Source organism: Schistocerca gregaria, chromosome 1 (genome assembly GCF_023897955.1).
Source record: "Schistocerca gregaria isolate iqSchGreg1 chromosome 1, iqSchGreg1.2, whole genome shotgun sequence".
Taxonomy (NCBI): Eukaryota; Metazoa; Arthropoda; class Insecta; order Orthoptera; family Acrididae; genus Schistocerca; species Schistocerca gregaria.
In genome coordinates, this window is record NC_064920.1 from 1,165,747,671 (window position 1) to 1,165,767,688 (window position 20,018).

General features: G+C 42.7%; 1 protein-coding gene and 1 non-coding gene across 3 annotated transcripts in view; one reads left to right on the top strand and one right to left on the bottom strand.

The window, feature by feature from the left end:
- Nucleotides 1–20,018, bottom strand: part of LOC126284182 (lachesin-like) — a 1,090,923-nt gene that overhangs the window by 860,881 nt on the left and 210,024 nt on the right. The window lies entirely within an intron of this gene.
- Nucleotides 5,045–5,119, top strand: Trnat-ugu (transfer RNA threonine (anticodon UGU)). Its single transcript has one exon. It is a non-coding gene; the product is annotated as a tRNA-Thr (tRNA).

The following is a 20,018-nucleotide window of genomic DNA, read 5'->3' on the forward strand; positions in this document are numbered from 1 at the left end:
GATTGCTCTGTGAAGAATAATTTTAGCGAATTCCCGTGCTTGAGCTCAAGATGTTTATAGATCTCTAGCTATTCCCAAAGATCCATGCTACGACCTTCGATTGCTCTGTGAAGAATAATTTTAGCGAATTCCCGTCCTTGAGCTCAAGATATTTATAGATCTCTAGCTATTCCCAAAGATCCATGCTACGACCTTTGATTGCTCTGTGAAGAATAATTGTCTCCCAAATTTTTGGGAGTGTGGTTGGCAATTAGTAGAAGTTCATCAAACGTAGAATAACAAATGTTATCTCCTTTCTTTCCTACCATATGGTATTTGTATCTTGTCACAACTCTGCCTGTTTGACCAATGTAATAACATGGGTCGGCATGTAGCTTTTAACATGGTCTGGTATTATATGAAATTGGTTTTACTGATGTGACAAGCTCTTGATTTTACTGACAATTTCTTTTACATACGAATGTAGAGACCGTTGCCAACACATTTGGCAACATTTCATATGAAGATACCTTTACTGACTGATTCCTAATGTGAATTTTGTTTCTCGTCCTTCCGATGAAGATGAAGATGGGTTTAAATCCGTTGAAACCATGGTGCAGATAATTTGAAACCACCACTTATTGCATCTGATTGGTTGTCTGTTACACCTGCAGACAAATAAGTACGATATTCCCTAAGTCATGGCTATCTCCCCTGTTCGTTTAAAGGAACAAGCTGAATAAATTCTTTACAATGTAGGCAATTAAAATTTTGTGATTTATGGTGTTCCGAATCGTTTGTAAGATAAATAAATATTATTTTGCGTGAAAAATTGTAGGCTACATAAGTTTTCGACTGCTGACAGCATTATCTGTTCATCGTTTGATTTTCCGTAGACATCGAAAAATCAACCTGTGTTTGGACGTAATGCACACACATTTGGACGGAGTTAAACTGTAAGTCCTGTCTGACCCTCCGGTGTTGGTTTTACTATGTTTTCCGTAAACCGTTATAATGAATACCAGCCGGCCGCGGTGGTCTCGCGGTTCTAGGCGCGCAGTCCGGAAGTGTGCGACTGCTACGGTCGCAGGTTCGAATCCTGCCTCGGGCATGGATGTGTGTGATGTCCTTAGGTTAGTTAGGTTTAAGTAGTTCTAAGTGCTAGGGGACTAATGACCACAGCAGTTGAGTCCCATAGTGCTCAGAGCCATTTGAACCATTTTAATGAATACCAGGCTCTGAGTAACGCCGCGCGGGATTAGCCGAGCGGTCTCAGGCGCTGCAGTCATGGGCTGTGCGGCTGGTGCCGGAGGAGGTTCGAGTCCTTCCTCGGGCATGGGTGTGTGTGTTTGTCCTTAGGATAATTTAAGTTAAGTAGTGTGTAAGCTTAGGGACTGATGACCTTAGCAGTTAAGTCCCATAAGATTTCACGGACATGTGAACATTTTTTTAATTAACGTCGTGATTCAGAACTGTGAATTTATGTTGTTGAAATAAATGTTTATTAACTATTGGCTATTATCATCTGATCACCAGATATCGTAGAATTATCCACAGTGGCTTGTGTGACAGAACATAAACCGTTCTGCTTCACTGCTGTCAATAATAAAATGTGACTCAACACGATTTTTATTTTATTGGTAAAATCCTCTGACATGTAATAAACTTTTGGAGACGTCTTAGGCGCAGACAAATTTCTTTATTTTGACCCGTTTCATCATCTGCAGAAAACTGTGGTAATAAAAGATAATGACGTACGGAAACGCGACACAGTAAACAAATTTGTCTACGACCAATCCGTCTCCAGAAATTTACTATATGCCAAGTTTGAATGGGAGCATTTGGTAAAGATGGATGAATTCGTCAATCAAATGTAAAAAAATACTTAGAGAAGTTAGGCTCTACAGATTCCTCCACTACTCGATGTTTCGATCTCCCAGCTGTAATTTTCCTCAAGATTCCGCTGGTGTCCCTGGATGGCTGAACAAAGATGAAGATAGTGTCATGTCCACTTATAAGAGGCTATTTTTGACGCGATTTTCCGGAGAAGTGGAATTACTGAGTAAGGAAACCTTCAGGTAGCACTTTTTGCGTATTTGACGCCTTAGTGAGAACCTTGCCACATAGACCTTGTTTCATGATACTTGATGACGATCAGATGTTCGATACCGGTGGCTACTAAAGATTTATTTCATCTAGAGCTGTTGTTGGTGCTGAAGTGTGATTTATTTTTCAAACATATGCAGTCAATAGAGCTCCACCCGTCAAAACATATTGGTAAATGTAGTGTCTCTACGAGACAAGTGCTACGCACCACCTCTAATGACACTCACAGCCTCATTGAAGGTTTCACTGGCTACAGCTTGTTAATCGTGACTGTCAGCCACTGAGCCTTCCACCTTCGCATTGTCTTCTAAGACATGAATCTGGCAAAATCTCGCAAGAGCTCTGAGCAGCAGGCAGGATGTGGAACGGCTCAAGCCTTCTTGGCAGCCGAACCAGAGAGTTCATTCCCCGGATCCCTATATGCCCTTGAACCCAGCAGAAAATGACTGCTGAGTTGGTGGGAGGCTCAGTGGCTAGACGTGTGGAGCAATAGGCTTAGGTCAGTGAAACCTTCAGTATGACCGCCGCATACTTTCTTGTGACCACGACGAGCTAAGAAGTAGCACTTACAATGCTTACACCGAGACATTGCGCATAACCCATGACTTCCTCTTACGTCGCAAGGAGCCCAGGGTGTGTTACAGATGTAGAAAACAGTTGTCGATATGATATAATTTATCTGGGTGTCTTTTATATGATAAACGGAGGGCAAATCTGGGCCTCCCGCAGGACCGATAATGAGGTGAGTGTGATTCATGTTTTAACATTTTTTTATGTCAGGAACTCTTCCCAAAATATCGAGTGTGACGTTTCAATATGTCGCAAAGTGATTCGGTCGCCAATTGTTTCTTACTAGTCACCCAGTAACGGTCATCTGTCCCCTTTCTAAGTGTGTCCGTACGGGTATTTTGTCCTAGGTTTTATATGATTATTCTGCTAAGACTTATCTGAACTTTTATGGTTGGTCTTTTATAAATCTCGTAATATCAGAGCTCTATTTTCAATACTTGTATGAGGATACAACTTTTTAATAGATTTTTACCACGCTCTTCTATATTTATTTCAAACAACGGCACTCACGACGCAGTCGTTTAGCACCCTAAACTTCATCTATCATCATCATCATCATCATCATCATCATCATCATCATCGTCATCGCCGTCGTCTTCGTCATCATCATCATCATCATCATTATCATCATCATATAAAGACAGTATCATAGACAAAGCGCCACAGCCTAGGATTCCTCTCTTTCCTTCAATTATGCAAAAATTACCTTTTCCCTAACTTCAGTGTATAGACCTTCTGATTGGTTAAAGTTTGAATCTACTCCTAGCTTACCGCAAAGAATGCTCTAAGCTACAGTACTAAAAAGCCCGTTTGGATCCTTTTTTTCCTACCTCTTCTTTTATTATTATAAATCTGATTTCACAAAGTGACTCTTGATGTCACATTTACTTATTAAGCAAGAACTACAAGCTAGAATGTCGTTTTAATCCTCCCCGAACTCTTGATGTTGCATACGCGTTAAAAGAAAAACATTTTACACTAGAGTGAAGCGATTACTGGCCACTGCTTCCAGCCAGCAAAAAGCATACAAGTGCGGGCATAATATTACACAAACACATCAGTCGCAACTACGAGCGTCGGTTCACACACGTATTCATTGCTGCGCAGTATTCATTCTCGCATTTGCTCGGTATTTGCACTAACACGACTAGTAAAGTGATGTTATGTCAGAGGTGAGGGATACACAGCGAAGTTACCGCTAAGCGTATTCAGTACTGGGTAAATCTTTCATTTATTTTTTTTTCTTTTCCCTCTGTAGTCGTGTTCCACGGATCGTTGGAAACAGCAAACGAGGAGCAGAGATTACGCACGTGGAGCAGACGGACCCGCTTTCCGCGTCATAAACTGTTCGCAGGATGGCGTCGCCGAATGCTGGCGAGTAACGAGTGGGGCACACTGACATCTGAGTCGCGATGAGGCCGTAAAAGCAAACGGACGGGATCGAATGGTCTTTTTCGCTCAACAGCTGCCAGCAGCTACTAATGGTGACAGCCAGAGGTGGCGTAATGTGTTCCTCCACCCCCACCCCCTCCCTCGCCCCCTCATCGCGCTATTCCAGCCAGCTATCACTTGATTGCCGCTATTCTTCCTTTCCTTTTTTACGTTACGATACCCTCAGCTTTCCTACATCACTGAAACAAATTTTACGAATTCTTCGCCAAGTCACGGCTCAGATCAATTATTTATACGGGTTTGCTATTTCTATCTACAAACTAACTTATGTTCACTGAACCGCCAGAGAAACTGGTATAGCCATGCGTATTCAAATGCAGAGATATGTATACAGACGAAATACGGTGCTGCATGCGGCATTGCCTATATAAGAGAACAAGTGTATGGAGCAGTTGTTAGATCGGTTACTGCTTCTACAATGGCAGGTTCAAATGGTGTATGCGAAGACAATACCTGTTCTCGAAAGAAGAGACACTGTTGATGACCGTGCAGCTTTTCCCTGGAATAAATGATGATTAACTTAAAACCCCAGCTGCCGACAGGTGTTGTTGATCTTCCTCAATGTGGACAGATGAGAAAATATGTGCTGTCCACATCGAGGTATATCAACAACACATGTCGGCAGCTGGGGGTTTACGTTAATCACCATTTATTCCAGGGAAAAGCTGCACGGTCATCAACAGTATCTCTTCTTTCGAGAACAGTCACTGTCTTCGTATGTATAGTTAAAGGCTGCCCAGCCACTGACCTTCGTCTGTGTGAGTGCCCACAGGCTGCCCAAACTCTTACGGGAATCGTTAAAGTGTGCGCGAGTAATGAGTGGATGAGCAAATGTTTATAAAGTACCTTACATATGTAGAATTGTGGACAGTTGGGAATGTGAGTCTCACGGGAAGCGTGCAAGGGATAAGTCCCTGCAGTCGCGCTATTCATCTGTGTTCTCGGTGGCTCAGATGGGCAGAGCGTCTGCCATGTAAGCAGGAGATCCCGGGTTCGAGTCCCGGTCGGGGCACACATTTTCAGCTGTCCCCATCGAGGTATATCAACAACACCTATCGCCAGCTGAGGGTTTCACTTAATCATCAGTTTCGGATGGCTCTCAGCACTATGGGACTTAACATCTAAGGTCATCAGTCCCCTAGAACTTAGAACTACTTAAACCTAAGGACATCACACACATCCATACCCGAGGCAGGATTCGAACCTGCGACGGTAACGGTCGCGCGGTTCCAGACTGAAGCGCCTAGAACATCTCGGCCACCCCGGCCGGCATAGTGGCAGATTATCAAAATTTAGATGAGTTTGAACGTAGTGTTATAGTCGGTGCACGAGCAATGGGTCAGAGCATTTTCTAGGTAGCTATGAAGTGGGGATTTTCACGTACGACCATTTCACCGATCCGATACAAAAAATAAATCTTCGACATCGCTGCTGCTGGAAAAAGATACTGCAAGAATGGGACCAACGATGACAGACAAGAGTCAGCGTGTGAATCATTCAATAGAACATCATTGATATGGGCTTTTGGAGCCGGAGGCCAACTCGTGTGCCCTTGATGATTCCAAGACACAAAGCTTTACACCAAGCCTGGGCCCGTCAAGACCCACACTGGACTGTTAATGATTGGAAACATGTTGCCTGGTCGGACGAGTCTCGTTTCAGATGGACGTGTATGGTTATGGAGACAACCTCATGAATCTATGGAACCTGCGTGTCAGCAGGGGACTGTTCAAGCTGTTGAAGGCTCTGTGATAGTCTAAGGCGTGTGCAGTTGGAGTGATATGACACCCCTGATACATCTAGATATCACTCTGATAGGTGACACATGCGTAAGCATCCTGTCTGATCATCTGCATCTATTCATGTCCACTGTTTTGTACATTCCGCCGGACTGGGATATCGGCAGGCAATGCGACATACGACATGTCCACAAATGCTAGAGAATGGCTCCTGGAACTCTCTTCTGAGTTTAAATACTTCATCTGGACGACGGTTCAATCCCGCGTCCAGCCATCCAGATTTAGGTTTTCAATGCTTTCCCTAAATCGCTTCACGCAAATGGCGGGATGGTTCCTTTGAGAGGGCACGACGGACTTCCTTCGCTAATCCGATGAGACCGATGACCTGGCTGTTTGATCTCTTTCCCCAATAGAACCCAACCCAACTTCAGCTGGACACTAAAATCTCTGAACCCGAACATTACTAAACATATCTGGGATGCCTTACTACATACACTGATTAAGAGTTCTCTGTCCGCTCATACTCTTACTAATTTATGGACAGTCTTACAGGATTCAAGGTGTCCGTTTTCCCCCTGCGTACTTCAGACATCAGTCGAGTCCATGTCACACCGTGTTTCGTTACTTCTGCCTGCTCGTGGGGGACCTACACGGTATTGGGTAGGTGTACCACTTTTTGGCTCTTCACTGTAACTGGATAAGATACGTCTGTCGGCGAAATGGAGCAGTGAAATAGTATTAATAATTTATGAACCAATACATCTAAACATGCCCTCTGGCAAATGAGTTCTACTCCCTTTCCATATTTCCTGTACGTATTAGTTGCTTAATTTCATTCTAGTTACACAGAGCTAGCGATGTGGCCCAGCTTAGGACGGGTAACAGGGTCTCCTTGCAGTTACTGCGCAAAATAAACTTTTCAGAACAGTGTTCAGGAACATCACACTCATGTAACTTACACGATGCAACCAGTGCATGGAAGGAAAGTTGTCTAGAGTCATGAATCTTATTTGTTCCATGTTGAACTGGAGTTTATGATGGGAGCATATAGCGATGTAAGCAAGACGTTTACAACCATATAAATATTGTATGCAAACGTTGGGTGTATGTGTGTGTGAGTGATTCAATATGTCTCGGAGGCTGGCTGATGTGGGTACAAATGAAAGAAAAAAATTAGAAATGCCGCGCATGACTTACCAGTTTAGCTCGTGTTACAGCAATGCTGTAAGAAGCTTAGTACGCTGTGTGATGCATTGTTGAGACTCATTTCCGCAATTCTTTCTCATGGGCTCTTTATGGAAAAGAGGAAAGGCAGACATTTGGAAGTTGAGTCGTCTGTCGCACTTCTGAAGAACGTACTCTACGTGGCCAAAGCAAAGTCGCTGCTGTTGCTGAAGTAGTTTTTCGGAGAACGTTTTACTTTTAGCATAAAAATTAAAACACATATTTTTCCATTTGCATGTTCTTTTCTATTAAACAGCTGTAGGATAAGCATTGGTTAAAAATATTTGATTATTTCAAATTGCAAATCTCACAGCACATTTTTTGCAAAAACAGACATAATGCCTTATAGATAACCGTGATCTATGATTTTATAATGAAACTTTTAATCCGTCTTGACTGCAAAATTTTTATTGTTATGACCGGTTTCGGTTCCTTTAGAACCATCTTCAGATCTGATATTTCGTTTACAGGAGTAACCCATCCAAATACAGCAACTTTCACATACTGCGTCACCCCCCACCACCGTATAAACACAACAACTTATTTCGCCAAGGTTCAGAAATTCGATTTCTTTCTTAAAAAAGTGTAAACGTACAGGGTTAATTGATGAAACGTCTGTGAAGAGGACGTTTGTTTTGGGAGGGCTGGCGAATTCGAAGTTAAGTAGTGTGGCTGATTTGTATGTGGAACGATAGGTGATCACTAGTAACATCTATTAGAATGGACGTCTTTTCATGAGAATATAAAAGTGCGTATTAAAATTACGTCGTGCGTAGAAGGTGTAATATTATTGAGATAGGTACATATCATTTTTAATCTGTAGATATTTTATTATTGTTGAATATCTAAATGAAAGGAATTCTAGAGCTAGCAGGAGAGAAGGCATACCACTTTGAAGTTGGAGGCTTTAAGACAGTGAGAATGTAGGCGTCCTGTTCACAACAGCTGTCTGTAGTCGAAAACTTCATTCCCGGTCGTCGCAAATCGCAGTGTTTTCAAAGGGACGTATCGCGTGTCCGTAAAGTGACAGCAATTCTGTATAGGCCGTCCTGATGAAAGGGCAAATCGAAACGCTCAGCTCTTGTATATTGAACAATAGACAGCGGTACGGCAGTTGCATGTGGAATAATTATCCATTGTTCGTAATCGTTTAAGCACTGCGACGAACATTGTTTAGTTTGAAGCTGCAGTCTGTCTAGCGATCAGTGAGTTTGTGGGTAAGATGTGGTTGAAATACATACAAATGTTATGCATGGAAAATCTGTAAGTCAGAAAGTGCATCCGAGTACCCAGTAGGCATATACTAGGTTCAGTCCAAAAGAAATGCGCACTGCTTTTTTAATCCATCTTTAATTCTACACGTTCGAAAGATTCACAGTGTGTAGATACATCCTTTAGGAACAATATTTTCATTTCTCCACATAATTTCCATCCCTCTTAACTGCTTTACGCCATCTTGGAACCAGCGCCTGTATACTCGCATGGTAAAATTCTGGACCAATCTGTTGGATCCACTGTTTGGCAGCGTGCACAAGGAAGTCATCATCTTCAAACCTTGTTCCACGAAGAGAGTCTTTCAGTTTCCCAAATGGATGATACTCACATGGAACCAGGTCAGTTCTCTGCATACCGTTTTTCTTGCTTCTTTGTGAGCCACTGTCAACAACCTGGAAACCCACCCAGCACAAACCTTTTTTAACACTTTCAGTGTTGTGCAAACACTTCCTTCCCCTATCCCAACTGTGATGCGTTTGTCAGCAGTCACCAATTCGTTAATTCTCTGCAATTTGTCTGAAGTGTGTGCAATACGAGGCCTGCCGCGGCGAGGACAATCCTCAATATCGCCGTGCCCGCTTTCGTCACGTAACCTGCTTGCCCACCGACTAACTGTACTGCGATCGATAGCAGCATCTCCATACACCTTTTCCAACCTCTTGTGGATGTTTCCCACTGTCTCGTTTTCACAGAACAGGAATTCTATGACAGCAAGTTTCTTCTGACGAACGTCAAGTGTAGCATTCGTCTTGAAGACATGCTGTGACAGCGCCACTCACGGGAACAGGTTGAACTAAGTTTGAAAATAAGCGGAAAGGATATATCTACACACTATAAAACTTTCACATATTCTGAATGAAAACTGTATTTTTACAAAAACAGTGTGCATTTCTTTTGGAGCGACCATCGTAGATGCAGGATCGCTAGTCTAGTTACATTATTTTCATAATCACAATTCAATAACTTTTTCAGTTTTTCCAACTAACCTTTCGTATATTATTAAGGGTATATTTCAGCATGTAATAGACTAAACAATTACGGAACATCCACAAGCAAAACTGATAGCAATATATAAAATGATCTAAATAGGCAACTGCTAGTGGGTATGTGTTCCGGTTGAGAGAATATTCTGATATACACTGCTACGAAAAATTTAGGTTCAAATGGCCCTGAGCACTATGGGACTTACCACCTCAAGTCATCAGTCCACTAGCACTTAGAACTACTTAAACCTAACTAACCTAAGGACATCAAAAACATCCATGCCCGAGGCAGGGTGAAAAATTTAGGGACGAAAATAACCTTCGCATGGTGTGTCTGCGGCAAGTAACTTTGCTATAAGGAACTTTGACCACACACAGAAATCACTGTTCTACATTACAGTACAGAAGCGCGGTAGACAACGCCTGGGTCATAGCTGCTGCTTGAGGACGTTCTGAACGAGTCTCCATAACGCATTTCGCATGTGATCGATGGAATTTAATTCGGCGAAACGCCTAACATCCCGCCTTTGCAAATGTTCTTCCGGCGATTTTGTTTGATGCGGTCACGCATTGTCTTCATAAAAATGAAGTCAGGCCCGAATGCACCCCTGGAAACACGCACGTTGGGAAGGAGTATCGTGGCATCATAACGGTGACCTGTGAGTGTAGCGCAATCAAAGATTCATTCAACATTATGCCTCCCCACACCATGGCACGTGGAGCAGCAAACGTATCATGTTCTACCGTGTTCTTGGGTGCATTACGTGTTCCCACCTCGTACCTCACGTCCACTATCATTACTCATACTGGACCTGCTCTCATCTGCATCTACATAGGTGAAATGCCTGGGCTAGCAGGACATAGCGGATTAGGTTGTGGAAAGGGGCCAAAATGAGTTCCTGTCACTTGCACTCAATCATACAATCTTTATTTATCAACATACAATATTACAACAAGGATGCAAAACACTACAAACTTTAATCAACCTCCTTTGATTAACTTTAGATCAGCTGATGGCCACATGCAAAATCCAAGACACAGTAATTAAACAAAATTGAAATACAAGGTTCTTCTGGAGGTTTCACCCAAGAATATTTTCTAAATCTTCAATCGAATCGCCTGAAGGCCTTAGCAATTGAATTTTAATGGTTAATGGAGCAAGGCTGTAAGTCGCATATTAAGCAATAAGAAGAGTTTCAATCAAAAGGCAGAAGGCCTTATCTTAAAACATTTCACGAAAATTAGGCTGAAGGCCCCATTCAACAGCATAACAATATAATGCATCAAGGGCAAGAGAAGAACATAAATTTAAGAGATATCAAAACTCTGCTGCAGCCGTTCACCAACAAATAATTTATCGGCTTATGAGTTCCAGTTTTAATAGGCAGAAGGCGGTATCTTAAAACATTTCATATAAAATAAAGAATAACAATCTCATACCTTAAGGGCAAGACAAGGACATTAATTTAAGAGATATTAATACTCGGCTGAAGGCCACATATCAACAAATATGTTTAACGGCTTAAGGCCTAGAAAGAGTTTCAATCTAAAAGGCAAAAGGTCTTATCTTAAAACCTCTCCAGCAAAATTCGACTGAAGGCACCATATAAAAATATAACAACCTCATGCCTTAAGGGTAACAAAATAAATCAATTTAAGAGATATTGATACTCGGCTGAAAGACATACATCAAAAAAATAACTAAAATCCAAACAGGGAAATTACCACATAACACACAAGGAACGGCGCTCAGACGTTTCCAAGGGTCGGCCTGGGATTGTAACACTAACGGCCGTTTAGGTGAGACAGGCAGCCTGTCCAACGACGTCATAATCTGGAGGCAACCCAACCGACAGACAGCCGACCGACCAATCAACCAAATCAGTTCCGCTCCACGCAACCAGCAAAACGTCCACAAGATTTCAATATACGACACACAGAATATTGGCGCCCACAACGACCAACAACACTCAGCTGTCAAACTACACACCGCGCTGGACAGCAACAACACGACGAGAAAAATAGACTGCCTAAAATTACGTCAACGACCATGGCAGGTAACCGGAACGTCAACGGCCACATGGCAGAAGATACCGCTGGGGAGCTTCCATAACAGGGAATAAATTAAGTAAAATTTCGCAGGAAGACGGCTGGAATCTCAGCCGAGTTAAATACACAAACGTTGTTACTCGGGTGAATGTCCCACAAGCGACAACCAGTGCAACAGGGGCTTGCTTGCTGCTCCATGCCAACCGATCGACTGGACTGCTAGTCTGTCACTGACTGCTGCTCCGTCGTGACTGCACTGCTGCTGCGTCTCCCACTCACTGACTTCCCAACACACGAAGACCCGGAAATACTATCGGTCGCTCCAGAGATGGTACAACAGTGCGTTTATCAAAAAAAATGGTTCAAATGGCTCTGAGCACTATGCGACTTAACTTCTGAGAACATTAGTCCCCTAGAGCGTAGAACTACTTAAACCTAACTAACCTAAAGACACCACATACATCCATGCCCGAGGCAGGATTCGAACCACGGTTCCAGACTGTAGCGCTTAGAACGCGCTGCTGCTGCCACTCACGGGCAAGTAAGACAGGACGTTAGTGACGCCAGTAAATGGAACAAGAAAACGAGGCGGCACTACGGCAATAGAAGATGACAAACAGTTAATGGGAGAACTCCAGCCGTGCACCGCAAGCCACCGTATGGTGCGTGGCGTAGAGTACCCTGTATCACTCTTAGTCATTTCCTTTCCTGTTCCATTCACAAATAGGGAGAGGTAAAAACGACTGTGTATATTCTTCCGTATGAGCCCTAATTCCCCGGTTCTTATCTTCATAGTTCTTCAGCGCATTGTATGTTGATGGCAGTAGAATCGTTCGTCAGCCAGCTTCAAACGCCTGTTGACTAAATTTCCTCAATAGTGTCTCTCGGAAAGACGATCTCTCCAGGAATTCCCATTTGCATTCCCATAGCATCTCAGTAACACATACGTGTTGTTTAAACTCAGCGCTAACAAATCCGAATGGCTTCCATCTCGTCTTTCAATCCAAACTGGTGCAGATCCCAAATATCGATAAGTAGTCAATAATAGGTCGCACAAGCGCCCTACATTCAGTCTCCTTTTCAGATGAATCCCCTCTTCCTAAAATTCTCTCAATAAACCGAAGTCGACCATTCGCCTTTCCTAACACAGCCCTCGCCTGTTCATTTCTTTCATATCGCTCTGCAACGTTGCGCCCAGATATTTAAATGACTTGACTGTATCAAGCAGGACACTAGACATACTGTAACAGAACGCTACAGACTTTTCTTTACTACTCATCCACATTCACTTACATTTCTCCACATTTGGAGCTAGCTAACATTCACCATACCAACTATAAACTTTCTTTAAGTCGTCTTCTACCTTCCTACGCTCAATTACGTCACCTTACCCTACACCACACCACCATCTGCAAACAACCGCAGGCTGCTGCCCACCCTGTCCGGCAAATTATCTATGTATACAGGATGGTCCATTGATCGTGACTGGGCCAAATATCTCGCGAAATAAGCGTCAAACGAAAACACTACAAAGAACGAAACTCATCTAGCCTGAAAGGGGGAACCACATGGCGCTATGGTTGGCCCGCTAGATGGCGCTCCCATAGGTCAAACGGATATCAACTGCGTATTTTCAAATAGGAACCCCCATGTTTATTACGTATTCGTGTAGTACCGGTACGTAAAGAAATATGACTGTTTTAGTCGGACCACTTTTTTCGCTTTGTGACAGATGGCGCTGTAATAGTCACAAACATATGGCTCACAATTTTAGACGATGGGTGTGTGTGTGTGTTTGTCCGTAGGATGATTTAGGTTAAGTAGTGTGTAAGCTTAGGGGCTGATAACCTTAGACGTTAAGTCCCAAAAAATTTCACACACTTTTGAACATTTTTTTGAATAGAAATACAGTACACTACATACCCGTCATACAACCTATTTTACCCGAATCACGCCAGGCTTTCTCTGTTAAATCCCTCTTGCAATAGCCTGCGACCTTGTAGTTGTGCAAAACTGTGGCCAAGTCTGTCAGCAGCAGAGGTCTTCCAACTACGAGGCTCGCTGTGAATGCTGTCATCAGTCTCATGTTGGGGCAGTAACGCCCATTTTTCCTGCAGAGCTACTCGCAGTCTTGGAGAGTGGTTGGTGGATGCTGACGTGATGCAAGCGGTCTCCCTAGTGCATCGCAGACTTGTTCTACGGTGTTCAAATGAGGAGAGCGAGCAGGCCACGACATGCGTCCATTATCTTCCTTTTCCAAGAAAACATCAACTAACCGTGCTGTATGAGATCAAGATTTATTGTCCACCAATACGGAATCTGCGCCTACAGCATCTCGCAACAACCGCAAATGAGGTCCCAAGATCTGGTCACGATACCTGACAGCAGTTAAACCTTGCCAATTCACCCTTAAAATTTCATGAGGAACGGTTAGATTAATAAACATGATCCCTGCCCGCACCATTAGCGACCCTCTTCGATATCAGTCTCTTTCCACGATGTTTGTGTCCCGAAATCGTGTTTCACGTCCGCTCGACAAGCCAATCCATCTAGAATCGCTCTCAGGACTAAATTGGGACTCATCTGTGAAAACAACATTCGCTCTCTGCTCGACCGTCCAGGTGGCATGGCGATGACTCCACACTAGACTTTCCTTCTGTGAAGACACGTCAGAAGTAGACATACAGCAGGTCTCCGAGAATAAAAGCCACTCTGCCGAAGACTTTTGTTATTAACAATCCGAACGAATTTAAAATTAATAGCAGTGTACATGGCCACAACATTAGGAGAAAGAATGATCTTCACTACTCAAGGTTAAATCTAACTTTGGCTCAGAATGGGGTAGGTTATGGTGCATCGGAAGTCTTTGGTCACTTACCTAATAGCATCAAAAGTCTGACAGATAGCCATATAGCATTTAAAAGGACTAAAACAATTTCTGAATGGGAACTCCTTCTACTCATTAGATGAGTTTTTGGATATAGTAAGTGGGTAATTTCCCCAACACACACAAAAAAGTGGAGTGTCATGTAATATTTTGTGTAATGTAATATCTTGTATAGACACCTTTTATTAACCTGACACGTTCCACATCATTACGGAGTGTCGTATTCATGATCTATGGAACCAGTACTAATCTAATCTAATCTAATCTAACCTTCTGCACACCATTTGCCTCGATACAACACTCCAGTGGATGCTGCGAGCTCATATGCCAGTTGCTGTGCAGTACTAAGGCGGTACTGTCGTGCCCTTAGAGCTAAATAATAAATGGGGATCTACCCGGCAAACACTACCTCATTTCACAGGTGCCCGACGTCACCGTTGGCAAGGTTGTTCGTTAACCGGAGTGCTATCTTTCATGCAGAACACGATCGTACGGACATCTGGCTGACAATTTGTATTATTATAACATGAATTAGAAACAGGACGTGGAAACAAAGGTTTGTTGCTTTAATTTTGAACACCAGTGTACTTAATGTGATGTTGTTTGTATAAGCTTCAGTCTTTGTTAATTGTAAAGTCTGATCAGATATTAAAAGTTGTATTCTGAATAACTTGGGGAATGTCTTGATGCTTAAGGTTTGTTATCATGGTTTTATGAACGCAGCTCGTGACCAGTTAAAGTAAATGAAATCTTTACAGCCTCGTTGTTTTTCTAATGGTCTACGCTTTATTTTGGTGCAACTGTCTAGCATTACTTAATCTTGATAAGGCATTTCCAGGAATTGCAGCAGTGATTTCTTTTTTGACGCTTAGATATTGCTTTAAAATTTTGAATACCACTTGCCACTAATTGAGACCAGCTGAAGCCGGTGATTTATATATTAACGATTGTTTGTCAGTTCATTTGTTTCTCAAATGAGGTTTTTTAATATTGCAAAGGCTAAATGGGAAAGGGCGGAAGCCCACGTTTGTTTAAGAGATTTCGGTGTCAATTTTCTTACTGTAATTGGAGTTAGGCTGTTGAAATACTAATGTACACAAATATATACATGTCGTAGTAAAAGATTTAAAGTAAATGCTTAGTGGCTTACCACCTATGAATCCTTGCGTCGAAGCTATCCTGCACAACCGCACTTGGTGCATATCATTTAATACAGATTCATCCTTCTCGATATTCCACTTACACTACATTCACTTGCTTATTGTGGATTACACTACTGCTCTCTCCCTTTCTCTCTCTCTCTCTCTCTCTCTCTCTCTCTCTCTCTCTCTCTCTCTCTCTCTTTCTCTCTCTGTCTGTCTGCGCTTTGAATAAGCATATTTAACGTTTTAATCTATTCTAATAGCTTATATGGTTCCTCTACTTTCCGTGAAATCAATATTCTTTAAATACTTCAGCCATTTTTCCTTCAGGTTTTTTTATATAATCTACATAGCGTTAGGTTGTCTGAGTCCTCATCATACTAGGAACATATACAGGGTGTAAATTTTAAGTTGACAAACCAGAATAACTTCAAAAATAAGCTTCACACAAAAAATATGTAGAATCCAAAGCTGACTATTTTCTAGGAGGACATCTGCAGGTGCTATAATTAGCCCGCCACCCCAGCCTCCTGGGGATGGGGAGGCTTCAAAATCGTTCAAATGGCTCTGATCACTATGGGGCTTAGCTTCTGGGGTTATCAGCTCCCTAGAACTTAGAACTACTTAAACTTAACTAACATAAGGACATCACAAACACCCAAGCCCGAGGCAGGATTCGAACCTGTGATAGTAGCGTATGGGGCGGGAGACAGCTTTAAAATTTCAGATGGGAACCGACATTTTTTTTTGCAGAATCGGGTTCTTCATTTTGTACATTTTGATTTCAACATTCTTTTTATTCTTGGTAGTTGGCGCTGTAATTCAAGAAAATCCATGTTCTCGTTTGTCCGTGTAAATGGTTACGTATAAATAAAAAATACTTAATTTACTTCGTAAATTTTGATTTGTTAAAACTAAAACTCTCCCACCCTCCCCACAAGGTGGAGTTTGAGATAGAGGAATTAGAGTTTTACAAATGTTGATCCAAATATTAATTTTTTCAGCAGATTTTCTTGAAATACAGCGCCAACTACCAAGAATCAAAACAAACATTTAACACCAAATGTCCGTAGTTTTTTATGTGTAATCTGACTCCGCAATAAAAATTTTAAAGTTGCCTCCCACCCCACCCCCAGGGGGCTGAGGTGGTGGACTAATTTTAGCACCAGCAATTGTCCCCCTCGAAAATAATCAACTTTGGATTCAACACATTTTTCGTGCAAAGCTTATTTTTCGAGTTATTCTGTTTTGTCAGCTTAAAATTTACACGCTGTATAAGCAACCCTGCGAACACAGCTGTTTTCATGCACGAAGGTAAGAGTGTGAATTTGTCACGAAAATGTAGAGGAATGGGGAACGCTTGGTCACCGAGAATGTTGAAATTTTTATTCGACCGCTGATTTTAAGTCATGTTACACGGTTGCGAGAGATATTCCATTCATTGTGGACACGATGCACGGTCTACTTTGACACTCCAACAAATTGAATATTTTCATTACTGTTATGGGCTCATTTGTGCCGTTATGCCCCGGCTCCATATGGACCTGTCTTACTGCTATGATTCCACTCACCCTAGTAGGTAGTATACCGTTTCACCACTATTACTTACGTAGTGTTCTAATGTCACGCGACAGCCTGATACCATTTCGATGCCACATGCGGAACTCCATATTTAACGCCGATCTATTTTAAGTGGTTGTCTGGTATTTTGTGTAGTGAGAGATTCCATTAATTTTAGGAATTTTGGTTCCGAGTACTTCTGTGTAATCTCAGATCAACGTGCTCGGTCAAACGCTCACTGCATTACTGGAGTGACTGACTCTTAAAACTATTTTTTTTTCTTTATTGACTTTCGATTCCCCCCAAAGGCGGCGGGCTGGAAGCAGCTTAGTACGCTGCTCTTCAACCTACAGAATTTGTTTTAAAAAGATGAAGATAATAAATAATAAAAGCAGGCGATAAGATCGGCGACTTAAATGGTAAATTGGCGGAAAATCGTGGAATTTAAAACATAAAAATAGGGTTGATGTTGCTAATAAAGTACATTTGAAGCAGACAGGTAAAATAGCAGACAGACAATTAAGAAACACGGCTACAGTCTGGTTTCTGTTAGCAAGAGATATAAAATTCACACCCAGCGACAGCATGATTTCTGTTCACTACACTTTGAAAAGACGAACAACACTGAACATTCACTTGAACACTGCACTAAAAAGTTGGCACAAATATGATATACCACATCTGAGGGCAGACAGGGGGAAACCTAGACAGATGATGGGAAAGAAAAAGGGGGGAAGGAGAGGAAAAACGAAGTGGGGGAGGGGGGAAAGGAGCCGATGAAGGACGAGGTCCTATAAGAGGGGGGGGGGGGGGAGGGGAGCTGGGTAGACGCGACAGGGAGTGGGGAAAAGGCAGAGGAGGGGAATACAAAAGGATTTTGGGGGGGGGGGAAGAGGGAGGCAGAGAGAGAGGGAAGAGGGGAGAGGGGAAGAGGGAGTCTGGGGAAAGGACAGAGGAAAGGAGAGGGGATGACGATCAGAGTTGAAACTTCCTGGAAGATTAAAACTGTGTGCCGGACCGAGACTCGAACTCGGGACCTTTGCCTTTGCCTGAGAAAGGCAAAGGTCCCGAATTCGAGTGTCGGTCTGGCACACAGTTTTAATCTGCCAGGAATTTGCATATCAGCGCACACTCCGCTGTAGAGTGAAAATTTCATTCTAGAAACATCCTCCAGGCTGTGACTAAGCCATGTCTCCGCAATATCCTTTCTTCCAGTGCTAGTTCTGCAAGGTTCGCAGGAGAGCTTCTGTGAAGTTTGGAAGTTAGGAGACAAGGTACTGGTGGAATTAAAGCTGTGAGGACGTGGCGTGAGTCGTGCTTGGGAAGCTCATTAGGTATAGCACTTGCCCACAAAAGGCGCAGGTCCCGAGTTCGAGTCTCGGTCCGGCACGCAATTTGCCAGGAAATTTCATAACATCGAACACTCCGCTGTAGAGTGAAAATTTCATTCTAGGATCAGAGCTGATAGGAGGAATATGTGGAGGGAGAGAGAGCATCATCCAGGAGTGGTAGTTGACGGAAGCCACCTTGGGAAAGGAGATGAAGCGTGTAGAGACTGAGGGTAGAGGGGACACAACAGTGAAGACGAGGCAGAGGGCGGGGGTTGGAGAGGAGAGGAGCAACCAGTGAGCGAGGGGGATCAAGGCAGCGGGAGATGTAGAGTATGCAGATATGTTCGAGGAATAGGAGCAGGTGGGAGAAAGAAATGAGGTCGTACAGGATCTGTGTGGGGGACGGGAGGCGTATGGCGCTCGAGGATCTGAAGGGACTTATAGAATTTGGGGGAGAGCGGATATCCAGGAGGGATTGGCATAACAGAGGATGGGACGGATTAAGGACTTGTAGGTGTGGAGGATGGTAGAGTGGTGTAACCCCCATGTTCGGCCAGAGAGGAGTTTGAGTAGTCGGAGGCGGTTGTGGGCTTTGCATTGGATGGAGCAGAGATGAGGGATCCAGGTGAGGTGACGGTCAATGGTGAGGCCAAGTTGGGTGAGGGTGCATAATACCAAATTCCATTCTCGTTTTTTATCTTTGCTGGCAGGCACAGTCAGCGCGCTCCTGACATCTGAATCTCCTTTTTTCATAATGAATTTCGTATCTGCATCTTCTAACAACGCTACCACAACATAGGTCAGAATTTAATAATGATTATGGTGTTGCTCACGAAGCTAAATACTGCATTTTCGGGCAGCAAAAAAGTTATTATTTGGCAGGTATCATTAGAGCACAGTTAATAAAGCAATTTCGTGTCAATATGAATTAACTTGGCACTCATCTTTTCGTGTTTCCCACGCTGGTCTCGTTGTAAAATCATGGCTCAATCGTCGAAAATCTAGGTGGTTATGATTCCAAGCTCGGATGCAAAAAGGCCTACGTTTTATTCTGCTATATTCAAAATTTTTGTAGATGCGCTTCACAAACCATTCTTCAAAGTTATCACAATTTTGATGTAAAAAAAAGTAATCAGCACTCCGAATTCAAGTTACACTTCTTTTTTATTGCTTTTGTTTCAATGGCACGTAACACAAAAAACATCACTTCACAATACAAAACATACTTGAAAACATCTTCCTCACTGTTGAAGTTCACATTTTATAAACTGGCTACAATTTGCGTCTTTCCAACATGACGTCCAACACTTGACTTTCTCAGGGTCCGACTCTCTAACAACTAACCGCTTACGCGCCCAAAAATCAAGGCTTATAAGTACGTCAAAGATCATAGTGATAAAAGACAGGATAGACATAAGAATAATATCATTGCAGTATAAACATATCGATCTATCAAAATACCTCTACATTAATGAAATCAAATCTGAATGTTGTCTCAGAAATATGTCAGCTACTTTACAGAAACACAGTAGAATATTACTGGTATCGAGACGTTCAGGTGCGGTGCCGTAATGGTTACGTAATTCAAGTACCATTACAATCTGAAACTTAAACCCATACTGCAGAAAAATTGCTACGGTCTCCTTTTGCTACGTGAATTGTCTGTTACTATTTACAAATAGTACCTTGATAATTCGTCTGCTTCTGTACTGACGAGTGCG